The sequence below is a fragment of the Cupressus sempervirens genome, chromosome 5 (assembly GCF_028749045.1).
Source record: "Cupressus sempervirens isolate cs-2001-9-10 chromosome 5, ASM2874904v1, whole genome shotgun sequence".
Classification (NCBI taxonomy): domain Eukaryota; kingdom Viridiplantae; phylum Streptophyta; class Pinopsida; order Cupressales; family Cupressaceae; genus Cupressus; species Cupressus sempervirens.
The window spans coordinates 400154554-400173727 of NC_143122.1; the positions used below are offsets into that span (position 1 = coordinate 400154554).

Below are 19174 nucleotides of genomic sequence, written 5' to 3' on the forward strand. Positions count from 1 at the left end.
ATGTGCTACCTAACCCACTGACCTCACATTTAATATTGGGCATTTAATTCTTTTCCCCAATATTAAATAATTACATGAAATATTTTCACAATGTTACAATACAACTCATCAAGAATATTCTATGGGAATATTTACATGTTGCACGTCCATCTAGGTACAACATTAAATAATAAAAAATAAAATAATAAAATAACAATATTATGCAATGTGTGCAACACCCATTATCTCAACAATCTCCCACTTGTTGTATACATTGCATAGGGTCAATCCATAGCCACATAAATGAACAAGGGAACAATCCCTCCAAGCACATCCACCATCATGGATCAAAATACACCAAGTGCTCCATCCTGGTACCCGCAACAAAAATCAAAGTATCTAGCATCTCGAACATGAATGATCTCACCTCCTATTATGCCACTCCTACTGGACATACATAGAAGCCATCCAAAGAGAAAGCCACCCAACCTGTCGCATTAGAAGATCATAAAATCATGTACCAACTGAAATTCCAAGCACAAAAAACCTGATCCAAAGATAATCTCATGTATCCGTAGTTGTCAAAAATATCCATAGCTGAAATAGCACCCACAGCAAAGTGCCAAACCCATCCAACTATCCATACCTCAAAGGTATAACAAGTGAATCTTATATCACCAACATATCCAATCTATAACCTGCAATCACAAGCCTCAAGAGCAATACCTGCCACATATATACCAAGAAGCTCCCACTGCAAAAGATAATGTCAAATCTATAACCAATCCACTCACAACATCTCAAAGAAGTGAATCCATGTACTATCAAGGACATCCACAATACATAAACTGATATCCTGCAAGAACAACTCTCATAACAAGTATCCAATAGTCTCCCAAGTTCTCCACAACCAATAGAGGAAAAGAAAAAGAAATAACCATGTCATCTCTCACATGACATACATGAGCACAAACTAGTGATCACAATCTCTAACCAATCTCAAATCCAATGTAAGCAAAACTGAACATCCAAGAAGATAACCAAGACCAGAGAAACCATGCAAATCATAACCTGTATCATGTCCTTCTATACACACCTCTAGATGTAAACTGTGCAAGTATGATCTCCTCCATTAAACCCCAACAAGAAGCCTCAACAACACCCAAACCATACCATATAACTCATCATGGATGTAAGCCTCTCACAAGAAGATCAAACTCAATAAACCATTCCTAAACCAAGGAATAACCATTCTTAATCTAAGGAATATGCCCAATATAAAACCATCTCCCAAACTCAACCAGCATAACAACATATGCACATGGATATAACCAATGCTAAACCATCTCTCAAATGAACCCTCCAGAACTAACTCATGTACCATAGCTCAAGATCCATATCCATGAAAGACAAGCATAAATATAATGCAACTGAGAGAAACAATGGGCTATACCTCTCAAGTAGCAAACCGCCGAGTAGACCAAGAGTGGGGAATGAGAATGCTCATCAAGATACCCAAGTCTCCAACCAAGACTCATTTAAGAACAATCTCCTCTCAAGTCCATATCAGGTGACTGCCCCTCGGACTTCCTGTTGAAACCATCAACTGTCCCAACAAATACTTCTCTAATCCAAGACAAATCAGCGTCACCACCATCTCTAAGTATCCATGAGCACTTGTAACCAATCAATCCATGCCAACTCTAAATGCAACATAGCAATATCATGAAGTATCTAGCTTATGATCAGTGTACTCAATACCAAGAAACTAAACCAAGATCAATGTCAAAGTTCCAACCATGGCCTTAGGAACATAAACATGACAACATGATCTTACCATCTCAACTAAAGAGATAACATACTCCACATGAACATACCATAACATGTCACAACTCTAAATGTGTATCAAGAGTATACCATGACATAATAATGAAACCATCCTCATAGCAAGGATAACATGCCAAATAAAAGCATAAACTACACCTTTGCCAAGAACCCTGTGAGTCCTCAAGATGCAACCATCTCCATACACCATGAAGAAAACCATCTCCACATACCAAGAAGAACCATCTCCACACACCATGAAGATAACCAAGAACTCCATGAGTCCTCAAGATCTAACCATATTCAAACATCATGAAGATAACAAGTGCACCATGCAAATGTCAAAGATGCTTCTGCAGCAACAGGATCTAAGACAAACCTCCAACATCTGCAAACACTCAATAAATATATCAATGCCAACAACTCCCACTCAACTGTGGTACCAAGTCACCTATGGCATCATAAAATCCATCTCCTATATGAAGATCCAAATCAAACTAGGAACTAATTCTGCACTGTCACCTCATCACTGTCACAAGCTCCCACTAAACCGTGTATCCAAGCTATCCATGACATCATGATGAAAAACCATCCTCTAACCATGAGAATCAACCAAGGCATCAAACCATCAAAGAACTCAAGGTGCACATCATGAGCTCCTCAAAAGAAACTAAATAACTATGATCCTCAACCAAGAAGATATACCACCATAACTAAATTAGAAATCCAAGCTAATGAACATCAAGGATGTACCTATATAACCAATCATGTCATGCCAAAATTCATGACACCATGATCACATCCATGAACCGAGCATCTGGCTCTCAATATGTCCAACCTGTCAATATAGTCAACCACAATCCTCTACCATGACTATACCTGGTAACAACATCTCATCCCTTCTACATGAAGATAAAATAGTAAATCATGTGACTTAGGGCATAGACAACCCAAATCCAAGCCACCAATCTGAATATGCATCAATAATGAAAGATCAATGGGCAAAGACAACCCATAACCAAGCTATAAATGCAACCTGTAAGTATAGACCGCTTATAACACTGCACAACTTGTAGACCCAACAAGTCATCATGCATATCCAAACCAAACACTGATAACTATATCATCATGAGACCAATCTGAAATATGAACTGATTATATAATGACATCAAATCTTAAATCTCCAATGCCATAAACTCACAATGTTACCATAGTCAAAATATATACCATAAACTATTCAGATCAATATATCAACAAATAAATCATGCCAAACTTGCACCAAATCTGAACCAATATGTAGAGCTCTCCAAGAGCTTTTCGTTGACTACTTGAAGTCCAAAATCTAACTCCGTATGCCCAAGTTATGCCCTAATCCGTGCTCAAAATAAATAACATCTGACTTTAGGGCTCTCAAAACCTGACAAAATATCAAAATCATAGAACCAAACCTACACCATGTTGTACTGCTCTAAATTAGCTTTCCAACGCCTGTAAGACTCTGAAATCTGATATTCTAAGAGAAAGTTATGGCCATTTTACTAATACAGTCTTTTTACCATTTTCAGTATGATTTTTCATTTTTAATTTTTTTTTTCAGTGACAAAAATTCCGACGGGATTAAATTTGATGGCCATCATGGGCTGAAACTAAAAAACTCTTTCATTTCCTCTGAACATGGCCAAACTAGGGCATATTATATATCAAAATTTATGGAAATGTCGACCTGGATCCAATGGCGAAGTCTGTTTTTACCCAGGAGGTCATTTCTACATGCTACCCCCCAAAAACCCTCATTTAAATGAAACATCCAAAAAAATATTTTTGTCCAACAATTTCACATGCCCAAATATTTTAACATCCCATCATAACAGCAAACCCAAAACCCTCAGATCTACAATAAATCATTCATATATCTTGCCCTTTTCTTTTATCCTCTCATGCATTCCCATGGATTCAATCTAGGGTTACAATAATAAAACCATAGCTCTGATACCACTTGTAAGGAAACTTGGCAACAAAGAATATAACCATTTCCACATAACCCATAATAGATCTGAAATAAACACAGAATTAAAATCCACATGCAAGAGAATAGACAACATACCCATAAAATTGTGACACAAGATATACCCTGGGAAACCCTCATTGAGGGAAAAACCCAGCCTCCAAAAGCATCCATCATCATGTATTATTCAGCAAAAATACCATTGTCATACAACCATGGAAGCCTTCATGGCCATAGCCACAACCGAGCAAACTATGTGAACAAGCATGAATCCACACATCCCATGCCATGCTTTCAACCTTCACAAATGCTCCCTTGGCTAACCTGTCAAGCCTTGTCCCGCTCGACTCTTGCCTTTTGTCTTCTCCTTGTCACTCTCACTCTACAACAACTACCCTTGTGGCTGCTTATATAGTAGCAAGTCCCACAAAACCACTAAGTGGTATTACATAAACCATGTGCTAAAACCATGTGCTACCTAACCCACTGACCTCACATTTAATATTGGACATTTAATTCTTTTCCCCAATATTAAATAATTACATGAAATATTTTCACAATGTTACAATACAACTCATCAAGAATATTCCATGGGAATCTTTACATGTTGCATGTCCATCTAGGTACAACATTACATAATAAAAAATAAAATAATAAAATAACAATATTATGCAATGTGTGCAACACCCATTATCTCAACACCTTTTATAGGAGAAAGACCTTTGATAGGAGTGTTTGAATCTTGAGCATAGTTTTGAAGTGGATATGGAGAAGTAGAACATGAGGGGACACTTTGATCTTGACATGTTTCTTTATATAGCATAGAAAGATCACTTTTCCCATAAGTTTTAGTAAGCTCAATGGAGGTAGTGGAAATGGTATCCTCATGATGTGTAGAAGGTGGGTAACACACAAGATATAGAAAGGTGAAATTTTGGATGAGATGAAAAGGTGTTTGATCTTGATCTTTATTTATATACTTTTCTTTTTGAGAGTCATCTTGATATGGAGAACCTTCTAAGGACAAGGGAAAATGTGAGGTGTGCATGATAGAATCTTAAAGAACTAATACACGATTAGCTAAAGTGGGCATAGTAATCATAGTATTGCATGAATTTTGAGGATCTTTAGTCTTAGTAGCATGGAAAAGGTTTGCAGACAAGTGAAGGTTAGCTTGATTTTCTTTGAGTTGTAGCCCTTGAGGGTACGCATGGTCTATATGGAAAGAATTAGGTTCTTTGTTTGGTGGAGGCATTTTGGAAAGCTTTGACACTTTTGGAGGTTCATTAGTGTTATAAGAAGTGAAGGTGTCAAGGAAATAATCAATTGACATAGGTTCATCAGCATGATCTTGTGACACATGAGTCATTAGAGGTATCAACAATCCCATCATAAATGAGATCTTGGATTTTATGTTTCAACACTATGGAATCTTTAGTTTTATGAAATTTTCTTCCATGGAAGTGGCAATAATGATAATTTCTCCACCATGGAGGTTTGATTTTGGGTTCATAAGGTCTAGAGTTGTCTAGTAATGTGATGGATTCATTATCAAGAAGTGTTTGCAAGATTTTATCATGAGAATCTTCCAATGGAGTAAAAGTTCTCTCAAAAATTTCTCCATGATAATTTTGTTGTTTTTTAAGTGAATAGAATGCATCCATGTCTTCATCACTATCTTGGTCAAAGATAGGTCCATAACGAAAGTTTGGCATAGGCTCAAAGGAGGTATCACTTGCTTGTTCTCTAAAGAGGTCTTTAGATCTAGAAGATGAAGATATTTGATGTCTTGGAGTAGAATATGTAGACCTTGAAGAAGATGACCCATGTGTATGTAAAGGTCTTAAGGGAGATTAATTTAAGAATGCAATATTCTCCTCTAACCTTTTCTCAAGTTTAGAATTGATTTCTATCATGTGCTTAGAGAGATGAAGGTAAGAAAGATTATTTGTCTCTTCTAGCTCTTTCTATTGAACATATAGATCTTGAAACTCTTTAGTGTCATGGAGGATATCATGATCATCTAGATTTGGTTGAGGTTTGGTAGCACAAGGTTTGAATACCATAGTGGTAGATAGATAATAAAGCATGAAGGAGACTAGAGGAAGCTAATAAGGTGACACAAGATAACTTGATGTCCAAACTAGAGAGGTAGAATGTTCACATGTCAAAGAGAGGTAGAAATGAATGAGTGACTTGTCAAACAAATTGTCCAAGCAGGTTACAACACTAGTGACTCAAGTCAAGAGCTACAAAAAAATCCCAAATAGTAATGTAGATAAAGAAAGAGAGATGACAAGTGAACAAATTTAAGTGTAGTCAATAGATCAAGGAAACCATTTAGTGAAAGAAATTCTTAGTATGCATATCATAGACCATGAAGTTAGAAAATACCAATAGCTCTAAGACCAAAGAGCCATTTTAAGCATGTTCAAGCACTAGAGACATAGAAAATCAAAGTCAATTTATGAAACTCCCCTTAGCAAAAAATGCAAACAAATATTTGCACTTGGTGTTTTGACTTGGTTGAAAAAGTTTCACAATAATTGATAATATTGCAAGCTTGATGTTCCAAAGAAATTTTATTTCCAAGAAAGATAGTGACACATGGACTAGTCTTCAAACAATCAAGCAAGGCACAAAGCAACCTTTCATGATACAAGTCAAAGGGGTTAACCTTTCTCGACAACTTTTCAAAATCTAACTCCTAATGGCTACAAGTCAGTGCCATTAGCTCCGAGTGGGTGGGTGAACCCTATTGAGACCCTTTTTCCAACCATGGAGACTCTCTATCATCCGTGGCCACCCCATACCGAGGAGTCCCCAAGGTTCTCTAAGTGCATTTTGAGGTCGATCTTCTGAGGGTCATAACTCAGAGCTCATGAGGGCTATTGATAAACTATCAAATGCTACAAGATGCTAATGTTGAGGCCTAAAATAACCTATCTCATTTTTGAGAGATCACATTTTGTTTGGATTCGGCATAGCGATCTTGTTCGATGCCAAAACTCACAGTGTGCCTCAGTTCATAGGTGCACCATAGTGTAACTTTGAAACCGTTGATCTTGGCATCAAATCATCAGTTCCATTAGCTCTAGATGGTTGGGTGAACCCTATTCACACCCTTGTTTTGGCCATAGAGACCATCCATCATTTGTGGCCACCCCATATCAAAGAGTCTCTAAGGTGCTCTAAGTGCATTTTGAGGTCAATCTTTTGAGGGTCATAACTCAGAGCTCATGAGGGCTATTGATGAACTATAAAATGCTACAAGATGGTGATATTGAGGACTAAAATAACCTATCTCATTTTTGAGAGATCACATTTCGTTTGGATTTGGCACAACAATCTCGCTCGATGCCAAAACTTGTAGTGTGCCTCAGTTCATAGGTGCACCACAACGTAACTTTGAAACCGCTGATCTTGGTATCAAATTGCCAATGCCATAACTCCAGATGGGTGGGTGAACCCTAGTCACACCCTTGTTCCAGCCACAGAGACCATCCATCATTTGCGGCCACCCCATACCGAGGAGTCTCCAAGGTACTCTAAGTGCATTTTGAGGTTGATATTTCGAGGGTCATAACTCAGAGCTCGTGAGGGCTATCAATGAACCATTAGAGGAGAAAAGTTTGTAAGAAGTAGTGGCTTAGTGTTTTTGCTAAAATAAGTTAGTGGGAAGGCTTTATTAGAGGGTCTTGGCCAAACTAGTGGGGTGTCTACCCACTCTCTAATTTTAGAGACAGTTAGGTTTTGGAGGGAGATTAGGGGAGCTCTATTACAACTATCCTTACCCTAGCTTGGACCAAGGTTGGTATCTCAAACTTGCTTCTTTTCCATTTCTTTCTTTTAGCATGGTTAAGCAAATATGCAAGTGTGGAGTTTATCAATGGAGTATGCATTGCATTGCATTGTGGAGTAGCATTCATGTGACTGCTTGAATGGTTTTCATTCAATGTAGATTAGTGTGACACCATTGTGCATCTTGTTGTATTGTGTGGAGTATTGTGAGTATGAGGTTTAGATTTCCTCTATTTCCTTGTTGTATTATGGGTGTTGATATTGTGTTGTGAAAATGTGATGTGCTCTTGAAAATTTCTTGTTTTATTTCTACTTGGTTTTGTTTTCTTGTTTTGTGCTTGAGTGTTGTTATGGGCATGGGACTTACACTCACCCTTGTGGGAAGGGAAGAGAAGTCCAAGGTGAAGGGCTTAAGTTGGTTTCGAAAAATGTATTGAGAACCTTGGAATATGGGCTCCATTGTATGCCATAACCATTCATATCTTGTTGGAGGTGATAAGGAATGTATGGTGTAGAAAGGAAGTTTGAGGAGTTACAGTTGATGGTAGTGGGTTTGGAGGAGGAAATGTGGAGGCCCCGAGAGGGCATTAACTTGTTAATTTATGATAGCCCCAAGAGGGCATGAAATTTGCTGAATTATGATAGACCCGAGAGGGCATGAAAATTGTTTATTGCAGATATGGTTTGGTATGGCAAGTCTCCATTTTAGAACACACCTTCACCCTATGTTTATGGTTCCATCTGTAAAGCCATTGTGAAATAGCCTTGGGGGGAAATTGTTCAAGTTTGAAATGTAGTGTTTATGCATAGAAAGATTGTATGTGTATCCCAGTTTGAGCCTTGTTCCCTAGCGCGGGGGTGGTCTCTTTGAGGCCTATGGTTGGGTGGAAAACACCCATGGTCCTTGTTATTTTTTTGTGTTGCATATGCAGATTTGTGTCCAAGGGAGCAATAGAAATGGTTTGGAATGATCATCTTGCAGATTGATGTTGGATGAGAAAACTTGACATTGTGCCCTTATTTGTGAAGGAGGATTCACCAGCTTGTTCATGTTCTCAACGATCATGTTGGACAATTTTCATGCTACTCATTGTCCATATCTTTCAATGTTCATATTCCTTATGATTTTGAAAAGTCCCTTATGTTGCCCCATTATGATGGAAGGAGATTGTATAATTGTTACCTAATGTACGTGTAGAGGAAATAATTGATAAGGTTGTATATGCATGTTTCATTTGGAGTTTATATTGTTATGAAAGCATTGGTATGAGTCATAGATTTTCTTTGACATCATTGTTATCATTTGAAAATGTGAAAGAAAGTTTTCTCCTTGTGGTATTGTAAATGACTAGTTGATAATAACAATCCATAGATGTTATGTGATACCATTGATTGTATAAATTTAAAACTTAGTAGATTGCTTACAATCTTGTTGTGCACTCAATAATTTGGAAGGAAAATTTTATGTTCATATCATATGCATGGATAACATTGATTTTAATTACCAAGCTTAATGCAATTCTAAGCAAGGAAATCGCCAAATTAATTTCATGATATAACAAAATGAAGTTTGTTGTAAGAGAAGACATAATAAAATCTATGAGATACATTGTTGTAGGCATGCATTTTCCTCTCTAGAAAATGTATGGTAAAGACAAATAAATCCCTTCCTCAATACAGAGCAATAAATTATTAAAGAATATTCCTAGATTCTAGACTGCTATCCAATAAAAATAAAAATAATAATAGCATATAGAGGCTAATGAGTGTCGTAGACTAATATATTTCCTAAGTGACAGAATGGTACACATTACAATCTTGTGACCTCTAAGTCACATCCAACACTCAAATAATGAATTAGTAATTAAAATAAATAAAGGCATATTAGTGTGCATGTTAGAGAATATGACAAATTTAAATATTTAACTCAAAAATAAAATAAAAGCCAAGATTGATCTTGACTACCCTTCTAGAGTAGCCCCCAACATTTCCTAAGCCATCATAATGCAAAAAGTTTTCTCCACTCCCCAAGGCGTATTTTTAAATTTGACATTCATTCTGACATGTCATGTCAAAACTTTTATCCTTGAGCTTTCCTCCTTGAAAAGGGGTTTCATCCCCATTAATATACTTGGGTGCATAGGAGAAAGGGTTAATGTCACATCCTTGTCTTATGCACTAGTCGTCCCCTCCTTGCAGCAGTGGTCACATGCTCCCAAGCATCAGTAGTTGACTTGAAATTTCTTGTAGCAGTGGTCATGTGTTCTCAAGCATAGGTAGTTGACTTGAAATTAAGGGGGAGTGGGATAGAAATCACAAGGGATTTGTACTTAGGAGAATGTCAAGTTGACATTTAATATGACTTGTTCACATTAGGATTGTTGATTGGAGGGATGGGAAAAATATGTCCTAAGGCTTGGATTAATCAAAAATTTGCACATGACCCACATGGGACCTTGTGGGGACCACGTGTAGGAAGAAATGTGGCCTTGGTAAGAGTTAGGGAATGATGAGGATTTGAGATAGATAGGAGATTCACCCTTTAGATTTGTTTTTATTTTTATCAGATAATTATTTAATCATTTCAAGTCTTGAATAGAGGATAATGACACTTAGTGTATTTGAGCTTAGTTTAAGGGTAATGTTTATATCAAGAGGCTCATTTAGAAACATGTAACAATTAAACCATATGGTAATGGAAAAGCTCAATATAGGAAAATAAATTAAATGAAATAAATAAGTTTACGAGAATGCATATATAATTTAACATGATGTTAAGTACAGAGGGTTTAATTAAATTAGTGTTAAGATTGTAAATTAGGATAGTTGGATGTAGATATAATAGGATTAATATGAAGTAAGTTGTCAAGATGATGGGATTGGAGAATCAAGGATTCGGATGGACGGTGGATTAAAATAATAACTCAAATCTAGTTTTATCTAGTAAATAAATCACATTGATAGATAAGAGTTACTAGATAGAATTGAATGCATGAAAAACCTGTGTAGATGTTGGATTTAATGTCAAGTAAATTTTATATTTGGCTTGAGGGAATGTTAGTTAGATAATGAATGTTGTGGATTCGATTGAAGATATTAGTAGAATATCAAAGTCGATAGAATATATATACCAATTTGAAAATGTAGTGTAGGAATAAAGCATTAGTTAGCTAGTATGTAATAAGGGTCAATAGGCATGTCATTAGAGGTAGCTCTTCAGCTCATGTACCCTAAGTATAATTAATGATAATATGATTCATGTACACCACATTTTACTATGTTAGTTGCATGAAATGATGAATACATATATGTCACAATGACAAGGTATGTTATATACAAAACTTATTTATATGCTTGCACCTAATCCTTACATAAACAATTCATCTAACAAATTTAAATTGACACACTCAATATGATGGTGTAGTAGGATGTGTTTAAATACTAATCATGAATTATTATTGAGTTAAGTACTTTGAATTGGCCCATAGACTTACTAAGAGTTCCTCATTTTATGTGCTTACTAATTCGTACTATGAAATTACTTTGAATCTTAACATGCTTTGATAGTAATAATATTGATAGTGAGAAAGTGAGCTTATGGTGAATAATTAGATGTAATAATGTAAAAAGTAAATGTAATAGTATAGTAATTATAGTAATTAAAATAGTAAATTTAAAAGCATGGCAATGTAGCTAGATTAGTTAGTAGTTGATGAGCTAGATAGTTAGTAATTGTCTTTTGTTACAGTGAATTTAATTTAAGTATTGAAATAGTAATTTTTGTGTTTAGGAAACTGTAGTGAGTGCTAGTTTGGTGAGGAAGCAATGTTGATAGAATGCATAAGGATGACTAAATACAGTAAAGAGGGAGAAAATGACAATATTGGTCTAATATTCAAGAGGACCTGTAACCAGTAAGATATGGATGCAAGCACATGATACACATTTGGCACATAAAAAAAATTGTTTATTCCATAAGTTGTGTATAGTATGTGTTGAATGATGGATACTATCAATACAAGTGGACCATTCTCCATCATGTAGACTTCGAATCTACCTTTGGGGCATATCTTTTCTAATTTCCAATGGTTAGATCTGATATAGTGTGGTAGATAAGTTCACATTTTCTTATTTGACTAAGGGTGCTCATGTGATTAGTACTAAATCTAAATTCTCTAGATACATGTGTTTAATCGATTAAGATATACTACACTTCCACACCATATAGTAATTGTCACATTAATATATATTGTAATGATTAATGAATGTGTGTACATTGGTAATGAGGATAATAAGTAATTCTGATCCCCTTCCCTTACATGCTAGAATCATGACCTAGTCCATATGATACAACTAACAGACCCTAATAGAATATTAGTATTAGAGGCTTGTTAGGATATGAATTACCTCACTAATTTATGAGTGTTGTATCTTGAACTTGCTCTTTTGACTCGTGACGCTAACTTGAACTAGACTGTCATCCAATCTATTTGAAAACCACCTATGACTAAAATGTTACAATCAGATGACACTATCCACATGAGTCTTGAACTCCTATTCAATGATAACCTTATTTTACAATATGTAATTTCTTATGCGACTTCATAAGCTACAAAAAAAATTTTAAAAATAAAAAATTGTTGTGTTTTTACTATTAAAATTTATGGCATGACACATGATCCATGATAAATTGAACAATACTAGATACTAAATTAATATGTATATCATTGTGCACATAAATGAAAAAAAAAATATCAAAATACATGTATCCATAGACAAACTACTCAAATATATATCAAAATACATAGATCCATATATGAAATGTGGCTGATCATGCCATCAGAATGTGTATAATATCAATGTTTCTATATTCAATGTGGCATATGCCATCTCAAAATGTCTCATGATGCATCCTATTAAAACTATACTATCCTAGGGTGCTGGTGGATGATCAAAATGCAACCTTTTTGCTGCAATAGGTGGATTGGATGCCTCCTACATAAACAAAAAAGGAAAACCCAAAGTTAGACTACTAAATTTATATGATTCTACGTATCTAACATTGAATTACTCAAATGCATAATGATATTTTTTGTAATGGAGATTAATACTATCAAAATTTCATAATAAATACCTCTCTCTTCGACCTCCTGCACCGGTCAGGAGTCCTCTCATATGCCCTCGACAATGCTGGTACCTCTTTGATTGTGGGCTGTATATGTTCAAATACCTTTGTCAAATGAATCTACAATTTAAACTATAACATTATAATTCATAGCATGCTAAATTTATAACATATTTAATCATGAATTCAAACTACAACTTACTATTGTAGGCTCCTCCTCAGGAGTGGGTGGTTGCATCATCAAATCTACATAATTGTCCTGTCGGACCTCATGTGCACTAGGAGTCTCCTATGAGATACAAAATAGTAGTTGTTAATATCATGGAAATCAGTTTTGAATTTATTTATGAAGATAAGGATAATAAAAAATAAATGATACTTATACATACAATGGGGCTCTTAGTGCGAATGGAAATCCCTAATGGTCTATGACACGAAATTTGGTACAGGCTCATCACCAATAGCAACACCCTATATACAATAAATAATGTAATTAAATGGGATTACCACAAACATTTTACAAGAATGCATTGATATTTAATTAAATAGAAAGCACCTAATTAACTTTCCTTTGTTAGTGCGTGCTGGCTCACCCTTCGCACTTTGTCCCTCCGGGACAGGTGCTACCTGCTTGATAAAAGAAAGATTAGCAACCATATATGCTACAATATCAAATAGAAAAAAAAATTTGAACACAACATAATGTACCATAGATGTCTCAAGGCCAAATGAAATGGTCAAGAGCGTGGCATCATCAATCTGTCTGAGCTCCTCCTCGGTCATTTTCTAAACATGAATGAAGATCACATACATATAAAAGTCAATATGGCTTAAAAATTAAAATTACTCTATTATAAAAATTAACTTTAAATCACATATTTCATAACAAAAATATATATACACATACTGACACCGAAGGAGTCCATGCCTCTACATTCCCCTCCTCTCTTGCATTAGGGTCTGTAGCCTCTACGTGTGTGTCTAGTGTATCCTCATCTAATACAAAATGATACTTAGGAAGATCACCTATGGGACCCAGGCAAATATTCTTGCACGTAATGAAAGTTTGAGGCACACAAACATGTGATGAGCTAGCCGATAATGAACTGGCACTAGCATCATCAACACGAGGAGGCAGGATTGACCTAGCCTGAGATATCATTAAGCTACTCAGCCTATGAATGGCTCTGATAGTCTGAGAGCTAGCCTCTATCATAATATCTGGATGCTGCACTCAAGGAGGAAGGGAGATATCAGGTGGGGGGACAAAAGTGCCAGCTTTCTTCCACTGGGAAGAGGGTCTATCCTGAGGAGCTCCTAGTCTTAAGCCCATGTTGGGCTTCATGCTCCAATAGTTCACTTTAAGTTTCAACAAAAATTCAACATATAATTTTCTAAGGAAATAAAATGGTATGTCTAAATTTCCATGTGGAGGGATATCAAAGACCATCCACCAACGATCCCAAAAGTTTGCACGTATGGCATCATTTTTGCACCATTTAATCGATAGTTTGGATTTTTTTGGGTCAACTGGTAAACCCATTTTCGGTTTCGCAAAAAGGATGGCCAAATTATCTTTGCTTATGTTGAGGGCCGCAACCTCATCATAATCCAAGCGATCACCAAACAAATCATGCATTTGATCACGCTAAGGGTTTCAATGTTATCCACTATGGTGTTTAACGTGGATAACATAGGAGCCAATGCGGGTACATTATTATATGTTCTATACAAACCTCTCAACTTGGTGAGATTTTCATTTATCAAATCCTCGATTCAAGGAGGGTTTTGAGGATCGTTTGGTGGATGATTTTATGGGGGTACTAGATCGTTTGGTGGGGGGTTAAGAGGAATATTATTCCCTGCCTCAATGTCATCATTCTGATCAGCCATTCCTATTGAATCGCAAAACGTAATACATATTTAAAAAAACCTTTTTTTTCAAAAAAACCCTAGATTCAACTAAAACAAACAAAATCATGCTAAAATCTATCGAATTTAGATTAAAAATTAGTTTAAAAAACAAAAAAAACTTACCTCAATATCTGATATCTGATTTTGTATCTGATATTCGCTCTCGTGGTAATACTAGCCTCTGAATAGTTAGAAATAAGGGCCCGCGGGTCTGTTCTTTTTTTTAATGTATGCTACAAGTATCGGATATCCGATACTATATCGGATATCCAATGTTGGATCTGATATTCGATAGCACCCATGTCTTATATTTTATATATAAGATATATAACATATTTTATATTTTATATATATTATAATATAAAATATTATATTATATTATTATAATATAATATTATTATATAATAATACTATTATTATATTATAGTATAATAATAATAATTATTACTATATTATATTATATATTTAATAACAATATTATATAATAATATTATAATAATATTATATTTAATAATATTATATTATAATAATATTATATTATAATGTATTATACTATTATAATATAATGTTTTTATATTATTATAATATTATAATAATAATGTAATGCAATTATTGAATATTCGATATATAATTGTATATTCGATAATATTGAATATCCGATATTAAATTGGATATCGGATATTAGATTGGATATCCGATATGGCTCGACCTTTCTTTCCAGGCTTGGTACTTGGATAGGTGAAAAAAAGTTAGAGCGGATTTTGAAGTGCTTTTAGACGTGTTCAAACTCTATTTTTTTCACATTGCCACTTTTTGGCACACCATGATCCTGCACATACCCTTATGCATTTAGCTACCTGCAAATAACATTACAAAATGAATAGAAGACTTAATCTAACTTCAACATATGGAAGTGTTAACATAAATAAAATCATGTAATTCAACATGGTTGTACTGAATTAAAAAAGAAGTTAACCATTCATGCCCTACAATTAAAAATGTATAAAACACTTTGTAAAACCATAACTTCCAAAGAAAGCTATTAATAATAAGGAAATCTGAAAAAAATGATGTGCTATATATAGATCAGGCCAAGTTCCTATTTTGAATGTAGAAATTTAAACAAAGATAGGATTCAAAACCTTGAAAACCATAGATCAAGTTCATCTAGTGAAAAATCCCAATTAGCATGAATAAGGAGATTTACAAGTTCAATAGCCCAATAATTAATTGGATTAAAGTTCTCTAAATATTCTACTAATAAAACATTTCAATGAGATGCTCTCCAAATTCAAGCTTAATTAGTATCACTAAAAGCCAAAGCGAGCATCCATTTCTTACTCCCCCAGTTTCATTACATGAAAATTATTTACCAATTAGCTTTATTGCCTCGAATTTAAATTGTAAACTTGAAAGGTGTGCACAAACACCTACTTAGATTAATATCCAAGTGACAAAGTAATATTACGATGCACCACACAACTCTCTAGGATTTGGGTGTTCACAACCATAACCCATCAATGATCCCAAATTAAGGATTGTATGAATTAAGAGTCACTGAAACAAATTAGCATTCTATTCAAAAAGTACTAATTCAAGAAAAACTATTATAAGCAAGATGTCATTAATCTAGGATAATTAGACATTTGATTAAGCAAGCAAGGTCTAGGGAAATGGGTCTCATATACATACCCCAGGGAAGCCAAGTTCATAGAGGCCAAGCCCCACAAGAGTTATTAGAGGAAATGCAAAAAGCGAACTCAGAAACCTGAGAAGAGAAAGACCATCAACATAATAATGTGAAGCCTTAGAGACTGTAAAGTGATGAAATCTAAAACAATTTTGTAGCCTATGGATTAGATAAGATGTAAAAAATAAATAGACCTAGCAACAATAGCCCAGAGACCACTGAATCCAACAATAATTTGTAAACTAGATGCAATAATGAGTGCAATCTACACTCCTCACATTGAATGCATAAATATCTACAGATAAGGATTCATGAGTTAGCAAAGAGTAATAAACCATATATGTTTCCAAATCAAGTTTGAAGAATACTCAATGTACCAATTTCCTTAAGTACATCATGTGGGTCCGTTATTTTTTAAAATTTGCTAGAACCAACAATGGAAATAGTTGGAAGAATGAAAGCATAAGATACTCCTATAACAACAAGAAACCTAGTCCCAAAGTACAATTGTAAAAGGGTGTTAAGACCTACTATGAATAGTAGCGTCCTAATTGCGAGCAATGGGGGCTTGTTTTCTAAAGTCCTAGGACATGTCTAATACCATGAAATGTTTCCAAAAGCCATCGGAGCAAGCATGAGACAATTGATGTCAAGCTTACTACTTATGTATGTGAGATAAATTGCAAAGGAAAGCCTATTAGATAATCATGTTTACAAATTTGTGACTATATGATAATAGAGAATGCAAATGGCTTTCACTGTCAAATGAATATAAGCCTGCACTACATACATGTGTAAAACTAGGAAAGAGTTGGTAGAATCCCACCACAGGATATTACAAAGAGGCAGTACATTGGATGATAAGTACTTCCATAGATGCATTAGCTATGAAAATTGTAGCATGGTTAAACATGTGTACAATAAGCACACATCCCTAGGGTTTGTGGGTCATTCATCAAAATTTGACTTCCAGGGTGTGGCAACATAGAACAAATTGGTTTAATGGTAAAATTCCATATTAAGATGATGAAAGCATTGATTTTGTCTATGATCCAAAATGTTGTTACACTAGTACAACATATAACTTTAATCTTTTTTTATTCAAAGTGTGGACACAAATAAATGATAGATTGTGGCCCTTTTACTAGTTTTTGTAATGATTTTTATTTAAAAATCAATGATTAATCTTCATATTTTATTCTTACATCCATCTACAAATCTAGAAAACATTCTAATGTCTGAAACCAATCTGCCTATCTCCAAAACTCAGAGAAACATTGTTAAAATTTGTGGTAGACTTGAAAAGACCTGAGCTAATCCAATAGAAAAAGTTTTGCTATCTTAATTCAAAAACCTACAAAGGTAATAGCTAATCCAAGACTTTATTAATCTTGGACTCACCTTGCTTTAGTAGCTCAAAACATTATTAAAAATAAAAGTCCCAAACACAAAAAACTTACAACACTCATCTTAATCATCAGTGGTTATTTATTTAGTAGTAGCTTCTTTAAATTCTCTACAGATTGTTTGAACTATGAATGATGTCAACTATATTGTATCACAAGCAGTTCTCCAATTGAGTATATCCTAGGTGCAACACAACAACTAGTCCATTGAGACTACAAATTTTTGAGAAGAATTGCATTCTTTATTCATATTACTGATATTATTTTGAATTGGAAAATTATAAAAATCCAACTTATCTTGAAATGTAGTTTTTAACTTGTCATGTCAAAGCTTGAAGTGACCAAGTCAGTATCAATCCTTGATCTATGAATGATGTCAAATTCATTGTATCACAAGTAGTTCTTGAATTATCTCCTAAGTGCAAGACAACGATTAGTCCATTGAAAAATAAAAATTTGCAACTTGCTCTAGATTGTTGAGAAGAATTGCATTTTTTGTCCATATTACTGATATAATTTTGAATTGAAAATTATGATTTTTTTTAAATCTTGAAATATAGTTTTTAGCTTGTCATGCCAAAGCCTAAAGTGACCAAGTCAATGTCAATCCCAAAACTAGGCTCCTAATCATTTATTAACTGACTTCAAACTAATCATGTTTTTTGATGTTGTCCCATTGTTGATGAAATTCCTCTTAAATTAGAAAAGCCTCCTACTCTTTGTTTTATTGATTTTGTGTATCACTTATAGAACTCATATGACATCATAACAGTAATTGACCCATGCCACAAGCTGCTCATGTCATCAAATTATTTCCAAAAATAATAATTTTCAGGATGCTCAAGCTTATTTAAAAAATAGCTACACTTGAAATTCAAACTCTCCTTCTTAGGTAAGTATTATCCTAAGAAGAGGTAGGAGATTCTATTAATTCTTATCTTAAGTTTATTCTTCATCTTTCCTTTATCATTGAATTGTGAATCAAAGCAAGAGACTTTGAAGATACATCAAGTTGACATGTTTGCTTATTGTCTAGTCAATCTATCAAAATTTTCAAATGAAGGTATTGCAAATGATGCTCTTGAACTATCCATGATAGAGTAAAAGGAAGTAGAGGAGCATGAAAAAAAAATTACTCGAAAAAAATAGAAATATGTATTTCTTGTTAGTTTTCTATTTCTAATAACTAGCTCAATGAGATCTCAATATTCTAAACATAGCCAAATAATATTTAATGGTAAGAAAAACATGAGTAAAAAGGGATGCAATTTATTCTTATAATAACACAACTCTTACCCTTTTAACTGATAAAAAGAGATTTGTGTACTCGTTTCACACCCTTCATGGATTAATAAACTCCTCAATATTAAAGAATGATATATCTGAAACATGCACTTCAGTCAAGCCTATAGCCTCATCAAGTTTATTTC

The 19174-nt window shown here is 34.4% G+C and overlaps 1 pseudogene; it reads right to left on the reverse strand.

The window, feature by feature from the left end:
- Positions 1-19174, reverse strand: part of LOC149556506 (nucleobase-ascorbate transporter 5-like) — a 54796-nt pseudogene that overhangs the window by 14549 nt on the left and 21073 nt on the right.